The sequence below is a fragment of the Hoplias malabaricus genome, chromosome 12 (genome assembly GCF_029633855.1).
Source record: "Hoplias malabaricus isolate fHopMal1 chromosome 12, fHopMal1.hap1, whole genome shotgun sequence".
In the NCBI taxonomy this organism is placed as follows: domain Eukaryota; kingdom Metazoa; phylum Chordata; class Actinopteri; order Characiformes; family Erythrinidae; genus Hoplias; species Hoplias malabaricus.
The window spans coordinates 35,466,463-35,475,393 of NC_089811.1; positions in this window are offsets into that span (position 1 = coordinate 35,466,463).

Consider the following 8,931-nt stretch of genomic DNA (forward strand, 5'->3'; position numbering starts at 1 on the left):
CTGTCCGAACGCAGCTGCTTCCTCTGAGCTCTGGATGATGGAAGAGAACAGGGGTCAGAAGGTTCTATGCCTGATCCTCTCACATTCACATTCCCCTGCAGACGAAGGCAAACGCTGATCTGCTCTCGGCCTCGCAGCCGTGGAATGATGTCTCTGGTGCCTATTGCATCACAGAGTGTCTAAATGCTCTGAACACATGAGACTGGGATTTGGAATCAGGCCTGCGTTGTAATATATACACGCTGCAATACACTTTCTATAAATCTGTCTCTGTTGAGCCATGTTACAAAGCTCTATGTGTGAAATAAACGCTCTTGTATAAATACTACATGCAAGCACTGCCATTGCCATGTGTATGTCTTACACTATGCATTTTTAAACACCACAAACAACACAGTGTTGTATTCTTATCCAAGGTGGAGTAAACCATTTTTGTGAGAATTGTAATTGTGAGGAATTTTTTAACTTTGTGTTGTGTCTTTTTTTGCTGTGGCCATGGTAAAATGTGAGAAAACTCTTTCTGGATTTGCCTTGCTCTTGTGCCAAATAAATATGTGCACAGTTAGGTTCAAGCTGCTCACACTCATGCTCATATTATCAGTACTGATGTGTATCTCATGTGCTTGTGAACAATTTTGTGCTCATTCTGCTAAGTCCCCATTTGGTCTGGTTTAGAAAAGTGCAGTGAATCTCATACAGCAAATTTATTTTGCACAAGATTAATGAAACTCTCCCTGTGATTAATGTTCTCCCTGTGTCTGCGTGGGTTTCCTCCGGGTGACTGTCTGTGAGGAGTGTGGTGTGTTCTCCCTGTGTCTGCGTGGGTTTCCTCCGGGTGACTGTCTGTGAGGAGTTTGTTGTGTTCTCCCTGTGTCTGCGTGGGTTTCCTCCGGGTGACTATCTGTGAGGAGTGTGGTGTGTTCTCCCTGTGTCTGCGTGGGTTTCCTCCGGCTGACTGTCTGTGAGGCGTGTGGTGTGTTCTCCCTGTGTCTGCGTGGGTTTCCTCCGGGTGACTGTCTGTGAGGAGTGTGGTGTGTTCTCTCTGTGTCTGCGTGGGTTTCCTCCGGGTGACTGTCTGTGAGGAGTTTGTTGTGTTCTCCCTGTGTCTGCGTGGGTTTCCTCCAGGTGACTATCTGTGAGGAGTGTGGTGTGTTCTCCCTGTGTCTGCGTGGGTTTCCTCCGGCTGACTGTCTGTGAGGCGTGTGGTGTGTTCTCCCTGTGTCTGCGTGGGTTTCCTCCGGGTGACTGTCTGTGAGGAGTTTGTTGTGTTCTCCCTGTGTCTGCGTGGGTTTCCTCCGGGTGACTATCTGTGAGGAGTGTGGTGTGTTCTCTCTGTGTCTGCGTGAGTTTCCTCCGGGTGACTGTCTGTGAGGAGTTTGTTGTGTTCTCCCTGTGTCTGCGTGGGTTTCCTCCGGGTGACTATCTGTGAGGAGTGTGGTGTGTTCTCTCTGTGTCTGCGTGGGTTTCCTCCGGCTGACTGTCTGTGAGGCGTGTGGTGTGTTCTCCCTGTGTCTGCATGGGTTTCCTCCAGGTGACTGTCTGTGAGGCGTGTGGTGTGTTCTCCCTGTGTCTGCGTGGGTTTCCTCTGGGTGACTGTCTGTGAGGAGTGTGGTGTGTTCTCCCTGTGTCTGCATGGGTTTCCTCCGGGTGACTGTCTGTGAGGAGTTGGTGTGTTCTCCCTGTGTCTGCGTGGGTTTCTTCCGGGTGCTCCGGTTTTCTCCCACAGTCCAAAAACACACGTTGGTAGGTGGATTGGTGACTCAAAAGTGTCCGTAGGTGTGAGTGTGTGAGTGAATGTGTGTGTGTGTGTCTGTGTTGCCCCGTGAAGGACTGGCGCCCCCTCCAGGGTGTATTCCCGCCTTGCGCCCAATTATTCCAGGTAGGCTCTGGACCAACCGCGACCCTGAACTGGATAATTGGTTATAGATAACGAATGAATGAAAGAATGATGCCTTGAACACCCAGGCTCACACATTTGCGGGTGAAAAAGGCAGCAGTATCTTCGGGCCGTTGTGGATCTGTGCCTCAGTGGCTGGGACCCTCTGCTTGAGAGAACACAATTTACATATACAGCATTTGGCACACACTCTTCTATTGATGAAGGCATCTTTATGCTGTAATTAGGGGTGTTGCCCAAGCATGGTGTTTTCACCTAATCAGGGAACTGAACCCAAGTCCCTGTCTATATATATATATATATGAAGCTCAGAGCCTTGTGACTGTGTGAGCGGTGCCTGTGACTAATGCTGTAATAAGAGTCATAGGTAATAAGATATGAGCATATAATGTTACCCTGTCTGGCAAATCAACTTGCCAAACCTGTCATCCGCATTCTGTGTCTCTGACAAGTAACATGGAAGGAGAGAGCCTGTTTTTATTTCCCAGCAGACGGAGAAGAACCAGGAGAACAAGCTGAATCCTGGTGACTGATTATGAAAATATAAACAAGTAAGAGCCTTACACAAGGCCAAGAGTAGAGTATAAGTACATAGCATGTTCTGATATAGCCACGTGTGTGATTTCTTTGTCTCTTGAGGATTCTCCGGACTCTGCCATGGTCTCTGTCTCGGACAAGGAGCAGCTGCTTCCTGTCAGACTCTGTCTAAAGTCTTTTTTCACCTGACTGTTCCCCTCTCGGCAGGACCACTGCTGCTCTAGACAAACCCGCCCAGTGTGGAGTTGAAATCTCCACACAGCCATTCAGCATCTTCGTAGAAATGTGCATAACGTGGTATTACCATAGCTATACCATTATGACCACCTTTTGTATCTACACTCACTGACCGTACTGGAGCACTGTTGCTGTGCATACTTTGTTCGACCCCTTATACCCTGTGTTAGTGATCCACAACCCATCATCAGTGCGTGGAACCTTTAATGCTCCCTAAACGCTGAATGTCATCAAATCCACGTACTGTAAAGTCTTCTCAGACGAGTGGAAACTGTTTCTCCAGCAAAAGGAGGACCTGTTTATTCTAAAATAATAGTTGGATGAGTGTGTGGCTACATCTTATAGTGTTTTTCAACCTCCTCTTTAATAATACTGTAGTTGCTCAACAGCAAAGACGACGTAGACTGTGGTATAAGTTAGAGATCCTAGTGATGTGGGCTTGTCACATGACAGGACTTTGATAAACGCCTTCCAAAAATGTCTACCCTCTGCTTACACTTATTTTTGACACGTTACAAGTTGTGTGTTAGATCCCAATTCCTTGCAGGAGAACAGCTGGTGCTGCTGATTCAGCAACATGAAGAATTGAAAGCGCACTCCAGCAGAGCTGAGGGGACACGGTGTGACACAGCAGTGTGAGAGAATGCGGTAAATGACTAAAAGGATCAGCACGTGCACAGCTGAGAGCAGGAAACTGTTCTTTATGAAGTTCCACACAGAGACATTCACGCGTAAATGTGTTTAAGAAAACCAGAAGGATCCAGTAAAGGAGCACAGACTGGCCCCTGTAAAGCTGGGCCTATTTGCAACTACTGAGGACCCTTGAAAGGTTTTAATTTCTTTAACACTGGTTTGTTAATAGGCTTAAGAATTAGAAACACATGGTCATGGGTGTGGGACATTCTTGCGATTCCTATGCAATGCTTGTCTTATTAAATCACCCCTGTATTAACCAATTTCCCCCAGATCTCCACGCACTGAGCAGAGGATGGAGCAGACGCAGTGGCAGGCTGAAGCCCCGGGGAGACACACGCTGATCTATAGAGCTGGTCAGTACAGGCTAATTGGGCCAAACTGTTGGTGGGGACCAATACACAAGCCTGGGAGACTGGTGAAAAGTTCAGTCTATGCTGAGAAGCCCCTTCCCCTCTATCCCTCCCTCCGTCCCTCTCTCTCTTTCTCTCTCAAACCTCTCACTCAATTCTGTGTTCGTGTTTATGACCACACACACTAAACTGCTGGGTCAAACTCCACAGGGCAAAGCCCTGCGTTTTTATATAGAAAACACTAAAAGTGAAAACAAGCTGAGATCACGAATGTGAGGTGCAGGGAGGAGGAGAGCCGGCTGTGCGTGTGAGAGCCTGGGTTGCTCCCAGTGTCCCGCAGAGATAGCTTATACCTGCCAATCCTCCACTGGCTTCTTTTACTGCCAGCGGTTTCTCCAACCCAAAACCCAAGACTTTTTACTGCTTTCTGTTTTGTGTTCCTCGCTGTTTACATCTTTTCTCTCTTGACCAGAGTTTGTGGAATTTTCACAGTGTGGCTGTCTGTAGCCGAGTCCATCACACAACTTAAGCTGTGAGCGCTAACAAAGATTTATCGATGGTTTATGCAAATGACAATTCAGTCAACAAAGACCAGAAGCTGTCCAGTTACACTTTGTTTTGAATGGTGCAAACATGGTAGTAGAGTAAATATAGAATTTATAAATATATAACATTTTATATTATATACAACATAAAAGATATTCCTAAAGATGACAATTGCTAGACCACAATTTTTTAAACCAAATTTTATTCCCAATAATCTCGCCCAGTCATACACAGCTAGCAGGCTTGAAGAGTAAAGACTAGTACATGCTTCCTCTGAGACATGAAGCCAACTACTGCTACTATAGGAAACTGACACCACTGGACAGCTGAACACACTTATCTAAACTCTCTTATCTAAAACATACCTGTGTTGGCTAGCATCATGCTGAGTGATGGGAGAGAGAAGGCTGAGGCAGAGATCACCAGGATGTGGACTAGTGATCTTGTGATGAAAAGTCGCAGTCACACAGCTCCAGGGGTATGGAGGCTGTGGGTTCTAGTCCCGCTTCAGGTGACTGTCTGTGAGGAGTGTGGTGTGTTCTCTTTGTGTCTGTGTGGGTTTCCTCCGGGTGACGGTCTGTGAGGAGTGTGGTGTGTTCTCTTTGTGTGTGCGTGGGTTTCCTCCGAGTGACTGTCTGTGAGGAGTGTGGTGTGTTCTCTTTGTGTCTGCATGGGTTTCCTCCGGGTGACTGTCTCTGAGGAGTGTGGTGTGTTCTCCCTGTGTCTACGTGGGTTTCCTCCGGGTGACTGTCTGTGAGGAGTGTGGTGTGTTCTCCCTGTGTGTGCGTGGGTTTCCTCCAGGTGACAGTCTGTGAGGAGTGTAGCGTGTTCTCCCTGTGTCTGTTTGGGTTTTCTCCCACAGTCCAAAAACACACGTTGGTAGGTGCATTGGCGACTCATGAAAAACTGTCCGTATGTGTGAGTGTGTGTCGCCCAGTGAAGGACTGGCGCCCCCTCCAGCGTGTGTGCCCACCGTGCACCAAGTGATTCCGGGTAGGCTCTGGACCCACCAAGACCCTGAATTGGATTCTCACCAATAATAAATACATCATTAAAAAAAAAAGAACTATATGTAGCTTTTATTTTCTTTTTACTGACTTGTGTTGTTTCGCTTATACCACACAGGCAAGGCATTGTGGAAACAATAGCATATTGTCACATTGTAAGATAAGTATGGCTATAAAATTCCCCTCTGCAGATTCATTTGTGCTTAAGACTGGTGCTTGTGTGACCTCTGCTGGCTGATCTGTCTCACTGCCTGCTTTGCACAACCAGCCTCAGTGCTGTTACCTTTAGGAACGCAAAACTGGCTTCCGGCTTCATGCTGTCTCATTTGACAAATGTGGCCCGTGCAGACAGCACAGAGAAATGCTGCATCATGAGCTGTGATGTCCCATCAGTAGCTTTCTTATATATCTTCAGATCATTTCTGTGTACGGTGGATCCTCAGTGCTTTTTTCCTGTTTGAGGAAATCTTAGGAATCAGTGGTTCTTTCTTGATCTGAGGATTTTCATGAAGCGTGAAATGTGTGATGGTAACGGCAAACATGGTATGAGTCATAGAGGCTTATGAAAAACATGTCCACAGCTGCCCTGTCTACATCTCTGGCCTCTGGTCTTACAGGCTTTGCAAATATATTATGCGATGTTCACTGAACAGATAAATACACAACAGCATCTCTTCACATGTGAGACCACATGGCTGCAACATATATGTAAAGAAAACAAAACAAATGGGGGTTGGCACGATGGTGCAGCAGGTAGTGTCGCAGTCACACAGCTCCAGGGACCTGGAGGTTTTGAGTTCAATTCCCACTCCAGGTGACTGTCTGTGAGGAGTGTGGTGTGTTCTCCCTGTGTCTGCGTGGGTTTCCTCCAGGTGACTGTCTGTGAGTAGTGTGGTGTGTTCTCCCTGTGTCTGCGTGGGATTCCTCTGGGTGAGTGTCTGTGAGGAGTGTGGTGTGTTCTCCCTGTGTCTGTGTGGGTTTCCTCTGCGTGACTGTCTGTGAGGAGTATGGTGTGTTCTCCCTGTGTCTGTGTGGGTTTTCTCCGGGTGACTGTCTGTGAGGAGTGTGGTGTGTTCTCTCTGTGTGTGCGTGGGTTTCCTCTGGGTCACTGTCTGTAAGGAGTGTGGTGTGTCCGCGTTGGTTTCCTCCGGGTGCTCCAGTTTCCTCCCACAGTCCAAAAACACACATTGGTAGGTGGCTTGGCGACTCAAAAGTGTCTGTAGGTGTGTCTGTGAATGTGTGAGTGTGTGTGTGTTGCCCTGTGAAGGACTGGTGCCCCCTTCAGGGTGTATTCCTGCCTTGTTCCCAATGATTCCAGGTAGGCTCTGGACCCACTGCGAACCTGAACTGGATAAGGGTTACAGATAATAAATGAATGAATGAATGAATGAATGAATGAATGAAAAACAAATGGGTCTCTCCAAGTGCAACGTTGACCCTTTTATCAGAAGATCAGAAGTTCCTAACGCCACAACCACCTGTGGCTGGGAATCCAAGAAAGCAGAGTTGGATTCACTCTCCCTTCTGTTTACACTCATCGCTCAGCTAAAGCATGTTTTATGCTTGCTGTCATAGCGGAATTAGGTGATTTGTGCTCTCCTCTGAATGTGTTAAGCTGTTACTTTACATAAGCAGCTGTTTGGGTAAAAAAAAAAAAAAAAGGTGGCAACATCACATGCCTTGGAGGAAGAATATGGTAGGCCTCACCCTCCCGGCTTGGTCACTGTATAATGGGGATTGTTAGAAAGTGAGTGAGAATGGGAGAAAATTGGGTTAACAATTTACAACTAAACGTTTATTTAATTCATGCTGTCACCAGAGTCTGCAAATTTAAATTTGATCTTCCTAATTTTTTTGTGATTCCTATTTTTATTGTGTAGCTATTTTAAAGGTCCTCCCTCACAAATGATATAAATAAGATAAAATTTTAATAGTCCTCTGAAAAAATGAACTACATTTTAAGAGAAAATCAACTTTACTCCTTCTGTCTAGATGAATTGATTTAAGCAGAATTAGACCATGTGACCACGTGCGGTTAGGTGTGTGTATCTATATGAGTTTCTGAAAGGAAGTTATTAGAATTACAAAGAATTATGAAGCGAACAAATGTTCAGCTGGCTGTTTGAAAAAAAAAAAGTCAGTGGGGAAGTAAAAAGCCACAGATGGAATGTGGAGCTGATTGTGAAATTAGTATTTGCCTATGCAGTTATCACAGGTGATGTGGACATCACCTCTGAAAATTTAATTTAGGGCCTTTGGTATTTGCAGGGACTCAATATCTACTTTTTAACTTAAGCTACAGCTCACATACAGTATGTTAAAGGTGAAAAAACATGAACAATCGAACATGACCGGGGCTTGTTTGGAGTTGAAAGTCTGCAGGATCTCACCGCTGGGTGAAGTTAGCAGAGCACGTAACTAGAAGCCTCTGGAAAAGCATAATGAGGAAGGCACCCAGTGCCAACACTTCCTGATTGTGGTCTAGAAAGTTTCAGTAGCCTTGTCTCAATATGACAACTTGTCGTTTTGCACCATTGTCTGCTACCTGTTGTTTATTTTTATACCAACTGGACAAAAAACTGCTGCTAAATACAGTGTTTAGAGTTATACCAGAATGGACGTAACTGCACCTTAATGCTCCTACTACCAGTGGGCTAACTGCACTGTTCCCTCCCTTTATTTATTGTTTATTTTATCGTAAACTGTCTTGCATATCTATTGTATTTTCTCACATATTTATTGTACATGCTACTGCACACGTGCACTTTATATTGTACTGTGTAGTTTGTGGTTCTATGTACCACCTGGGTCCTGTAGGGACGTTGTTTTATTTCACTGTGTACTGTGCACCATTAAATATGGTTGAAATGACAATAAAAAAAAAAACACTTGACTTGACCTGATTGTTGTATGCGCTGCTGAACTTCCAGCTGTTGTGTTCAATAGTCCTCTGAACATTGCTGGGCACTAGGGTTGCAAAATTCCAGGAATTTGCAAAGTTGGGAAATTTTCCAGGGTAATTAACAGGATTTAATTGGTGATTATATGAATTAACAAGAATTAATGGGAATAAAATGTGAATATTCAAAGCTAAAAGTGAGAAACTTACATATAGTTGGTAAAAAATATACTGAAGCATAATCTTGGCTAAAATAATTAGATATGATACCAAAACAGTTAAATAGCAAAGCTGCTCCTCAATCCCAGGCACATGGCACATTACACACTGAAGGGCTATTGAGACCATACCCCCTGCTCTGTTCAATCCTCCATGACATGTACAGCATTTGTCCAGATGATTTCTAGAAACCTGACACTCACCTACTGAAAGCACACATTTGGACCAAAGGACTACCTAAATTCAGGTATGTTTTGAGAAGTTTCATATTTTTATTGACTGTAATAGCATTAAAATATTTAAGCAACTATAAGGTGTAATCTCACAGTTACTTGCTATCTGCTAAATCAGAAAACCTAAATAAGCAATTTCTGTGAGGAGTGTGTTCTCCCCGTGTCCGCGTGGGTTTCCTCTGCGTGCTCCGGTTTCCTCCCACAGTCCAAAAACACACGTTGGTAGGTGGATTGGCGACTCAAAAGTGTCCGTAGTTTTGAGTGTGTGAGTGAATGTGTGTGTGTCTGTGTTGCCCTGTGAAGGACTGGT